General features: G+C 50.5%; 1 protein-coding gene and 1 non-coding gene across 2 annotated transcripts in view; both read right to left on the bottom strand.

Moving 5' to 3' along the window:
- The window catches only part of TMEM132D (transmembrane protein 132D), a 540026-nt gene that overhangs the window by 95330 nt on the left and 436570 nt on the right, over positions 1-8126 (bottom strand). The gene's annotated exons all lie outside the window — the stretch shown is intronic.
- Positions 3649-3757, bottom strand: LOC117795383. Its single transcript, XR_004619348.1, has one exon. It is a non-coding gene; the product is annotated as a U6 spliceosomal RNA (small nuclear RNA).

Genomic DNA, 8126 nt, shown 5'->3' with positions numbered 1-8126 from the left:
CGTGTGTTGACCTAGATGAGGAAGATTGGAAGGAATAAAAATAAATACGGTGTTCGCGGCATCGCTGCCCCGTCCTAACAGGAGCGTCCCAGGCAAGCTTCGAGCATCCCACGGGAGGGGGCAGACGAGGGCAAACGGGCCATTAAACGAACACCGCGGGGCTCAGACGGGGTGGCTGCTCCTCCCCGTGGCGTGGGAAGCTGGCGCCAGGTCAGCATCGGTGAGGGTCCCCAGGACATGGGGCCCCCACGCCCAGACTTCACACCACTTGCTCCCCGAGAGAGGAAATGGGAAGATGGGCATTCCGGGGGGGGGGAGTAGAGTTACCTGGTAACTTGTTTTACTCAGAGCCACACAAAGGAAGCATTTCCTACAGAGGCCGCTAAGGAGGACACGAGAAGGGGTGCAAGCTCGCCCCCAGGCAGGACTTCAGGGAAGCACTGCGGCACATTTCCTAACAACACTGTTTATTCTGAGTCTCTGGGATGGAAGGTTCTGTTTTTGTCTGCCCAACCTCTTCTCTATAACAGCACATCAGAATCCTTTGGGGAAGGCATTGCTTCTCTTTGGACAGACAGACACAGCAACCCTCCCCCCTCTCCTCTGGGAGGTGGCAGGCATCCCCGAGGCCACGGGGTCAGCCTCTCCACTCACCCAGGATGGGAATTCCACTCGAGGGGAGTGGACAGGAGCTTTGGATGCTGGGATCTCATTCCCTGTCAGCAGCGCCTGAAAACCTGTCACTTCCCTGTTATCTGCATTTCCATGTAGGGCCCGGTTCCTGCCTTTTCTCTGTGCCATCCATTCTCTGGGAGAGCGAGCCCATATTCTTTCTCTGAACTCCTTTTTAGAGGGTGGCTCTCATGTCAAGTGTTCTCAACACACACACACACACACACACACACACAGTAATTATAATAAGGGAAATTTTGTAAGGTGATGCTAACATCTGTGGCCTCCAGAGAGGGGCTAGTTTCATGGAGGTGTAAACTGATCCCCAAACTCACTGAGTTATATACACTAAGCATGCACAGTTTTGTATATGTCAACCATACCTCAAAAGTAGTTTAAAAAAAATCCAAACTTAACCAGAATCAATTTCTTTTGCTTACAAGGAACCCTAATTAATAAAGATGACCAGGAAGGTGGTTCAAAGGGTTTCCTTCAAATTCTCATTGAGATGCAGACTTAGTATTTCTGAACAATTATCAACCTCAGTTGGCCAACTTGCAAATTGGATATTGCATTACTCTGAATCTCCCTGAAAATAGAGCCAAGGACCGGCTCTAGGTGGTGTTAATTTATTTGCAATGGGTGGGAGTGGAGTTGAGGCGTGGGAAGGGGGAAAAGCCCACACGAGCTGGTGTTGTCCAGCCTGCAGCTGAGACCCCGGGAGCTAGCGTCTCCAGAGGCCTGGCTTCCCAGAATTGTCCGACTACAGGCTGGAAGCATGCGCTCCCCCGGGGGTGTCAACACCACCCTTGGCAGGGCTCCCAGGGTGTCAGAGAAGCCCCGGAGGAAAATGTGGAAAGTGGTCTGGTGTCACTGGAGATAGGCTGGGTCAGGGAACCATCCAGGCTGGAAGAGGGTGAAAGGCACGGGGCAGGACCCTGGAGACAGCAGCTCCAGGAAGGACTTGGGTGGTTATAAAGTTCTCGCATGTCAGGAGAGAATGCCCCCTGATAAAATCTGGAGCGAGTACTGTGCTTATTTTCTAACAAAGGAACATGCCTAGGCATTCTTGTTTGCCTGGAGACCCGTGGCCAGAAGTTTACAGTAATTCAAACAGCAGGTTTCGGAAATAATGCTTCTTCTCATCTGCTTACAATCCTCGGAGAAACTGAACACTCACGTAACAAGACCCTATCAAATGCTCCACCAGCATCCGCCCAGGTCCTCGGGGAATAAGGACAGAGAGGTCCTGCATCAAGGAGCCACACGGACAGGCTAGACACCATCAGGGAGCTACGCTGCAAGGCTCTGGGAGCAAGCACGTTCTACATCTCCCTGCGATCTGCAACGTCGTTACTCCCTCCTGATTCCTTGGCAACTTCCCGTATTGCGAATATATTTGTTGCATAGAATATGTGCTCCATTTCTCACGTATCTAGTCCTTACTCTAGAATATGTTGGAAACCACACTCAGTTTTGAGAGATACCCCGTTGAGTCAAGGATCTGAGTTGCAGACAACAGAATCCGCTCTCGCTCATTTCAGCAGGAAGGGATTTGCGGAGGACTCGGCATTGTGGACAGGGCTGAAGAAACAGAGTCCGGCCGACCTCCCAAGATCAGGGTCTGGAACCACTCAGTGGGTCCACCGTGGACTTGCTGCTTCTGCCCCAGTTGGGACGCGGGGAAGTCAGGCAGATTGTCTTAGATCCTTGTTGCCGCTCCCCAAATCCCATAGACTCCCTCTTCCCCGCATCGGAGAGAAAGCACCACACAGGTGCATCTAATCGGCAGAGACGAATCACAACCCTAAACCCTCAGGGACACTCTGTTCTCCGCCGGGGAGGCTGAATAAAACAGATTTTTGGAGTTTACTCAGAGAGCATGAGATTCACACAGCACGGGGCTGTAAGAACACAGAGGAATACCTTTGGGCACCTACACATGGGAGTCTTCCCTGACCTCTATCAACACGACACGCTCTGCCACCTTCCCCATGTTTAAGTACAAAAAAGGCCTATTCTGCTAAGTCGATTAATTCTCCATAATCTACCTTCTGCTCCTGACCCACGTCCAACAACACAAAGAAGTGGCACCTTATGACTCCCTGTCGGCTGCAGATGGAATTCTAGGACATCAGATGTCAAGACGCAAGAAACCAGTTTTCATATTAAAACCGTATTCCACGCAGTTAAAGACGGATGCTCATATCTGGTATAAAAATGATTTTTTTTCCTTCTGTCAAATTACGTCACACTCAGAGGTGATATTTAAACTATGGGGGCCGGAATCCTAAAGCAGCTGTTACGGCATGAGTGCTGACCAATCAGAAGAGACTCCTGGCCGATCGGTCTGGATGCCGACAGGTGTGCCGTGTGCGTGCATTCCGGTTTACGGCAAAGAGAGGCAGGCTCAGGAAATATGCCATTTGCACCCCCATATTTTCCAGGCCCCAGCTTCAGTTTCCAAACAATAAAAATATTCATTAAATTCTGAACTCTGCCCCAAGCCAAAACAGGCCGCTCAGGTATGAGAGGCCAACAAGATTTCCACTGCATGCTGCATGGCTGGCCCTCACTCTCCCGCTTTCTGTTGTAATGTGCTTGGGCAGAGCAGCCCAACTCGGTGTGGAGACCAAACATCTCCACAGCTTCTCTCTCCCTCACTGTGATTTCTCAACTGTGGTTAATTTCCTAAGGCTTCAATTCATTTCCCAACAAAGATCAGTAACCTTATGAATGCGGCAATGACTCGTCACCCTGTCCTTGTCTTTTGCTCGTTTGTTCATGCCCTGTTATCCCAGCCTCTGCCCCCAGTGACCAACAAACACTTGGCAGACGGTGGGCTGCGGTTTCTCATTCATACCCCATAAAACAGAAGAGCTCACCCAGCGCCCCAGAAATACGACATCTCCCCAGCCGTAATACTGCATAAATAACTTGTGTGCGTCGTTTATTTTACCTTTATTTGTGTTTTTTAAAAATACGGGATGCTTCACAAATCGGTGTGTCATCCTGGCACAAAGGCCAGGCGAAGCTTCTGTGCGTCGTTGCAGTTTTAGCCCAAAGTGAGCACCTGTGTGCTACTGATGTGGCCTACACTGCAAGCGAATTCAGAGACCACTCTGTTTTCAAAAGTGCGTCTTCCCTCAGCTCGTGGCTGTGTACAGTACGGAGAATCGCTGCATGTCAGCAGCCATACCAGGGAAAATACAGTTACCCTCCCACCCACGGGAATGCTGCGAGAGGCCACGCTGCCGAGCCCACACGAGGCTGGCGACAGCACGTGCCTTCCACCAGCAGGCTGTCTTCTGGAGGCCATAGATAACGAGCCAGATGCATGGTGCTTCTTCTTTCTATGTGAATTAAAAAATTTTATCAGGGTCAAGCAACCTCATTGTTAAAATACTAGGTTTGTGAAAAGGTTTATCGTAAAATGCTGCAAAAGGCCATCTTGATCCCCATTCCTTATCCCTATTCTGCTCCCCACAGGCACTTTTGATTCATCTAACCATAAGGAAGTCTTTGCATCCATCTCAACTACACTTTCTTGATACAGCCGGCTCAGCCATTATCTGGTTTTCTGGCATGACAGCTGAAATCTCCTCTCTCTTTCCTTTCTCAACCAATGTAATTAGATGGCCATTTTGGTCCCTCCACTGGCTTTGTCACTTAAGCATATAAACCTCTAATCAAGAGATGATGTGTTGATTCCTGAGTGCCTGTGTCCGCGGAGGCTTTGACACTCTCCTGTGCCGTGGTGGGAGCTCTGGTGGCCCCAGCCCTCAGTACACGCTGGCCTCGGGGACTCACGCCTGCATCAAGAATGGTGTGCAGGCGAGGCTGTGTTCCTTGGGAGGCTGGGCCACAGAAGGTGATCTAGCTTCTGCCGGGTTTTCTCCCCGGCGATGCTTGCTCTCAGGACTCAGCCACCAAGGTGCACAAAAGCCCAGACACATGGAGGGGCCAGCGCAGGTGGTCTGGTCCACGGCCACGGCTGAAATCTGGCGCCCACCCCCCAGATGTGTCCATAAGGGAGCCTTTGAGAGGACTCCCCACCCCAGCAGAAGCCCCCGAGCTGAGTCCCATTGACCCCTAGAACCCTGACAGAAACATATGTGGCTACAGGGGCACGGCCACAGCGTGTCCCCTGGCACAGCCACAGACACCTGAAACCCGCATGCACCATATAAGCCCAGCTCCAACTCCCGTCCATTCTTCCTGCCACCCTGACTCTCCAACTTTTCTCATTCCTACCTGTACTTTATGCTCTCAATGTTGATAACATCTGCACTGTGTCCTGAAATATCATGAAGCCTCCCACGCTTTGTACAAAGGTCGAATCTAGAAGCTGGAAACTGGTAAGGGATCTCTGATACTCACACACACGTAGTTCACCGTGGAACGGTTCCTCAGCCCCCAGGATACTGACGTTTGGGGCCAGATAATTCCTTGTTATCGGGCTATTGTGTGCACTTTATATATTTACCAGTATCCCTGGACTCAGCCCACTACATGCCAATAATGGCCTCCTTGCAGCTGTGAAAACGGAAAATGTCTCCGGGCTTCTCCAAATGTCCCCTGGGGGCGTGGGGGCAACCATGAGAATTGGGCGGAATCGTGTCCTAGGAGTCCATCTCTTTTCCTCCTATTTCTCTGTCCAGGCGTTACTGATCACCCCTTCTTCTGCTTTTCCTTTACTAGATTCAGGGCTTGTATTAATAAATATACGCACCAAAGGACAGGAGAATTTTTTAAAATGCAGAAGCAGGAGGGAAATCCTTGACTTCCTTCCTGTTGGCAGCAGTTACAGGCTCTGCTGAGTCCAGCAGACGCCAGTAGAGCCGGCTGGCTGTACACGGTACAGGTGCCCTTGGAAACTAAGTATACGTACATTCCTACATTGTAGTTTTTTATGCCAGTGGAGCTTCCTGTTAAAAATGATCCTAAGGTAATAAGCTCAAGGCCCAACTCGAATGCTACATCTTTCTTAATGCCTCCAGGTGGAAATAATCAGTGTTATTGTTTCCAGTTTATTAGAGATATTATATACGATAAATTAATACAGAGGCAGCAGAGCCTAGAGTGAGGAACCCTGGCTCAGAGCCAGATGGTGTGACGTGGAACCCGATTTTCCATACCTACTAGGTCCACGACCGAGGCATGGGGACTGCACCGTGCCTCAGTCTCCTTATTTCTACAACGGGGACTGTAAACGTTTCCATGTTACTGGCTGGAAGTGAGGACTGCGTATGTGAAAGGCACTTAGAACCACGACTGGCAGGCAGTAAAAAAAGCACGTATTGGCAATGTTGTGACTGTCCACTCCACCTGACCTCAGGATTTCTTCCAGCCACGTAGTCCGGAAGCAGGAGCCGGGCAAGGGAGCCCAGCCTGAACACTGTGAGCGCCCGCTTGGCACCCTCTTGGGGCCAACTTCCCTTGTCTTAGAAGATCTAAATGGAATCTGGTAGGAACCTGGTCATGTGTCCCCACAAGGCTCTGGAATCAGGCAGCCCGGGTGCAAACCCNTGAGCGCCCGCTTGGCACCCTCTTGGGGCCAACTTCCCTTGTCTTAGAAGATCTAAATGGAATCTGGTAGGAGCCTGGTCATGTGTCCCCACAAGGCTCTGGAATCAGGCAGCCCGGGTGCAAACCCCCCCAGCTTTGCAACTTGCTAGTCATGTGACTCTGCGAGTTGCTGAAACGCTTGTCCCTCGTTTTCCTCGTCTGGAAAGGAAAGCATCTGCATCGGACAGTTCTTGTGAGGGGAGGTAGGTTAATGCATGCCAAGTGTTCAAACAGTGCTTGGCATTACCAATTTTTCAATAAGGTTGGTTACTATTAGTAGTATCGTAAGGCATGCAGTGACTTGTAAGGAATTCAGTATGTTCTTGGCAAGAGAAAAAATCGAGAGAGGGAAGGAGAGAAGCAGGGAGTGAGGGAAGGGGAGAGGCCGGGACACATAACCGGGTGCTGTCCTGGACCGAGACCACGGGGGCTGGCAGGAACCCATGCCAGCCCCAGGGTGGGCATCTACCAGCACTGACAGGAACCTGAGCATTCGAGGTGTATTTTTCGCACACAGGTTCCCCAAGCATAAGCCACTCCACTGGCTGCTCAACCAAGGAGCGATATTCTATTTCAACGCTGAAGGAAAAGCGGAGGTTTTGAGGCCGAGAGACAGTGTTTTTTGAGACGTCTGAGGAGTTTTCAAGGGCGATGCTGATCGCCTATCATTCTCACTGGCCGCGTTCACTCCAGGACGAGCCAGGGCTCTGCTGTCCTGGGTCGTGAGCTCTGTTCAGTGCCCGGTGCACATGGCTCACGATGGGAGAGAAGAATGACAGAGAGAATCATGAGCTCTTGGCGGCATTCATTCCTCATGCAAATCTGCATCAGGTTTATTTCTGGAGGGACCTCGGGGCAGGACCCCAGGGCAATGCAGCTTGGACCTTGAGCTTTTCTGCTCATTTGCACCTTTCTCATGGGAATTTTCAGAGCTACCAGGTAAGGACACACAGGCATGTCACGGGACGGGGCAATTCTCATACGGCCTGCTCCTGTCTACACCGCCCCCGCATCCTGGCCAAGACACGTATCCTGGGTCATGGCACCGAAACTCTGATTTCATCCACAACCAGGTGAGCCAGGATCACACGCTCAACCAGAAGTAGACAACTTTAGCTGTACTGAGTGTTGCCTTACAGGAACAAACCCAGATTTGCACGTTTCCTGATTTTTTTGAGAGAAGCCAAGAATAGATATTTTTAGGTGAAAGCTCCCGATTTTCACATTTGGCTCACCTTTTGCAAAATCACCAAGAACTCCGAACAAAACACATTTACAGGGTGCGTTGACCTATAGGCTCCAGCTGGGGACTTCTGTCCTGGTAGATGATAATCACCCCTCACCGTGAGGTCCCTTTTGGATAAAAAGGGTGAGATTTTGAACTCTTGCCTGGTTGCCCGCACTCCCCAGCAGGGCAAGTATTTTCCCAGGACCCTGGTCCATTTCTCCAGGGTCACCCCGCGGCCCCCGCTGTCTGGGAACGATGCTTCCTTTATTCTGTGCCACCTGAAGAAACTGGTATCACAAAAGCACCGCTCAGTTTTGCATAACTAATTTCAAATCTTATTTAGCATCAAGTTTCAGAATTAAGGAGCTAAGTGACAGCTGTTTAATTAACTCCTTAAGCTGATTAGAGCGCATTACTGAAATCCCCTCCAGGAGGAGCCCGTAACTGTGGGGAGATCCTCGGGCCAGGCTCCTGCCACCGTACAAACTCCGTAAGCTGCCAGCTGGCCAGGCGTTCTTGACATCCTCAAAGATGTGGTCAAATAGAGATTTGTATGTATTACATTAACTGCTACAGAAGACTCTAGGTGACAAAAATAACATGAGCTTCTTCAGAGATGCTAAGCAAACAAGGTCTACATTAAAGAGAGAGAGAGAGA

The sequence above is a fragment of the Ailuropoda melanoleuca genome, chromosome 12 (genome assembly GCF_002007445.2).
Source record: "Ailuropoda melanoleuca isolate Jingjing chromosome 12, ASM200744v2, whole genome shotgun sequence".
NCBI classification, from domain to species: Eukaryota; Metazoa; Chordata; class Mammalia; order Carnivora; family Ursidae; genus Ailuropoda; species Ailuropoda melanoleuca.
The sequence above is the reverse complement of the archived record's forward strand: the minus strand, read 5'-3'. Positions and strand labels throughout refer to the sequence as shown.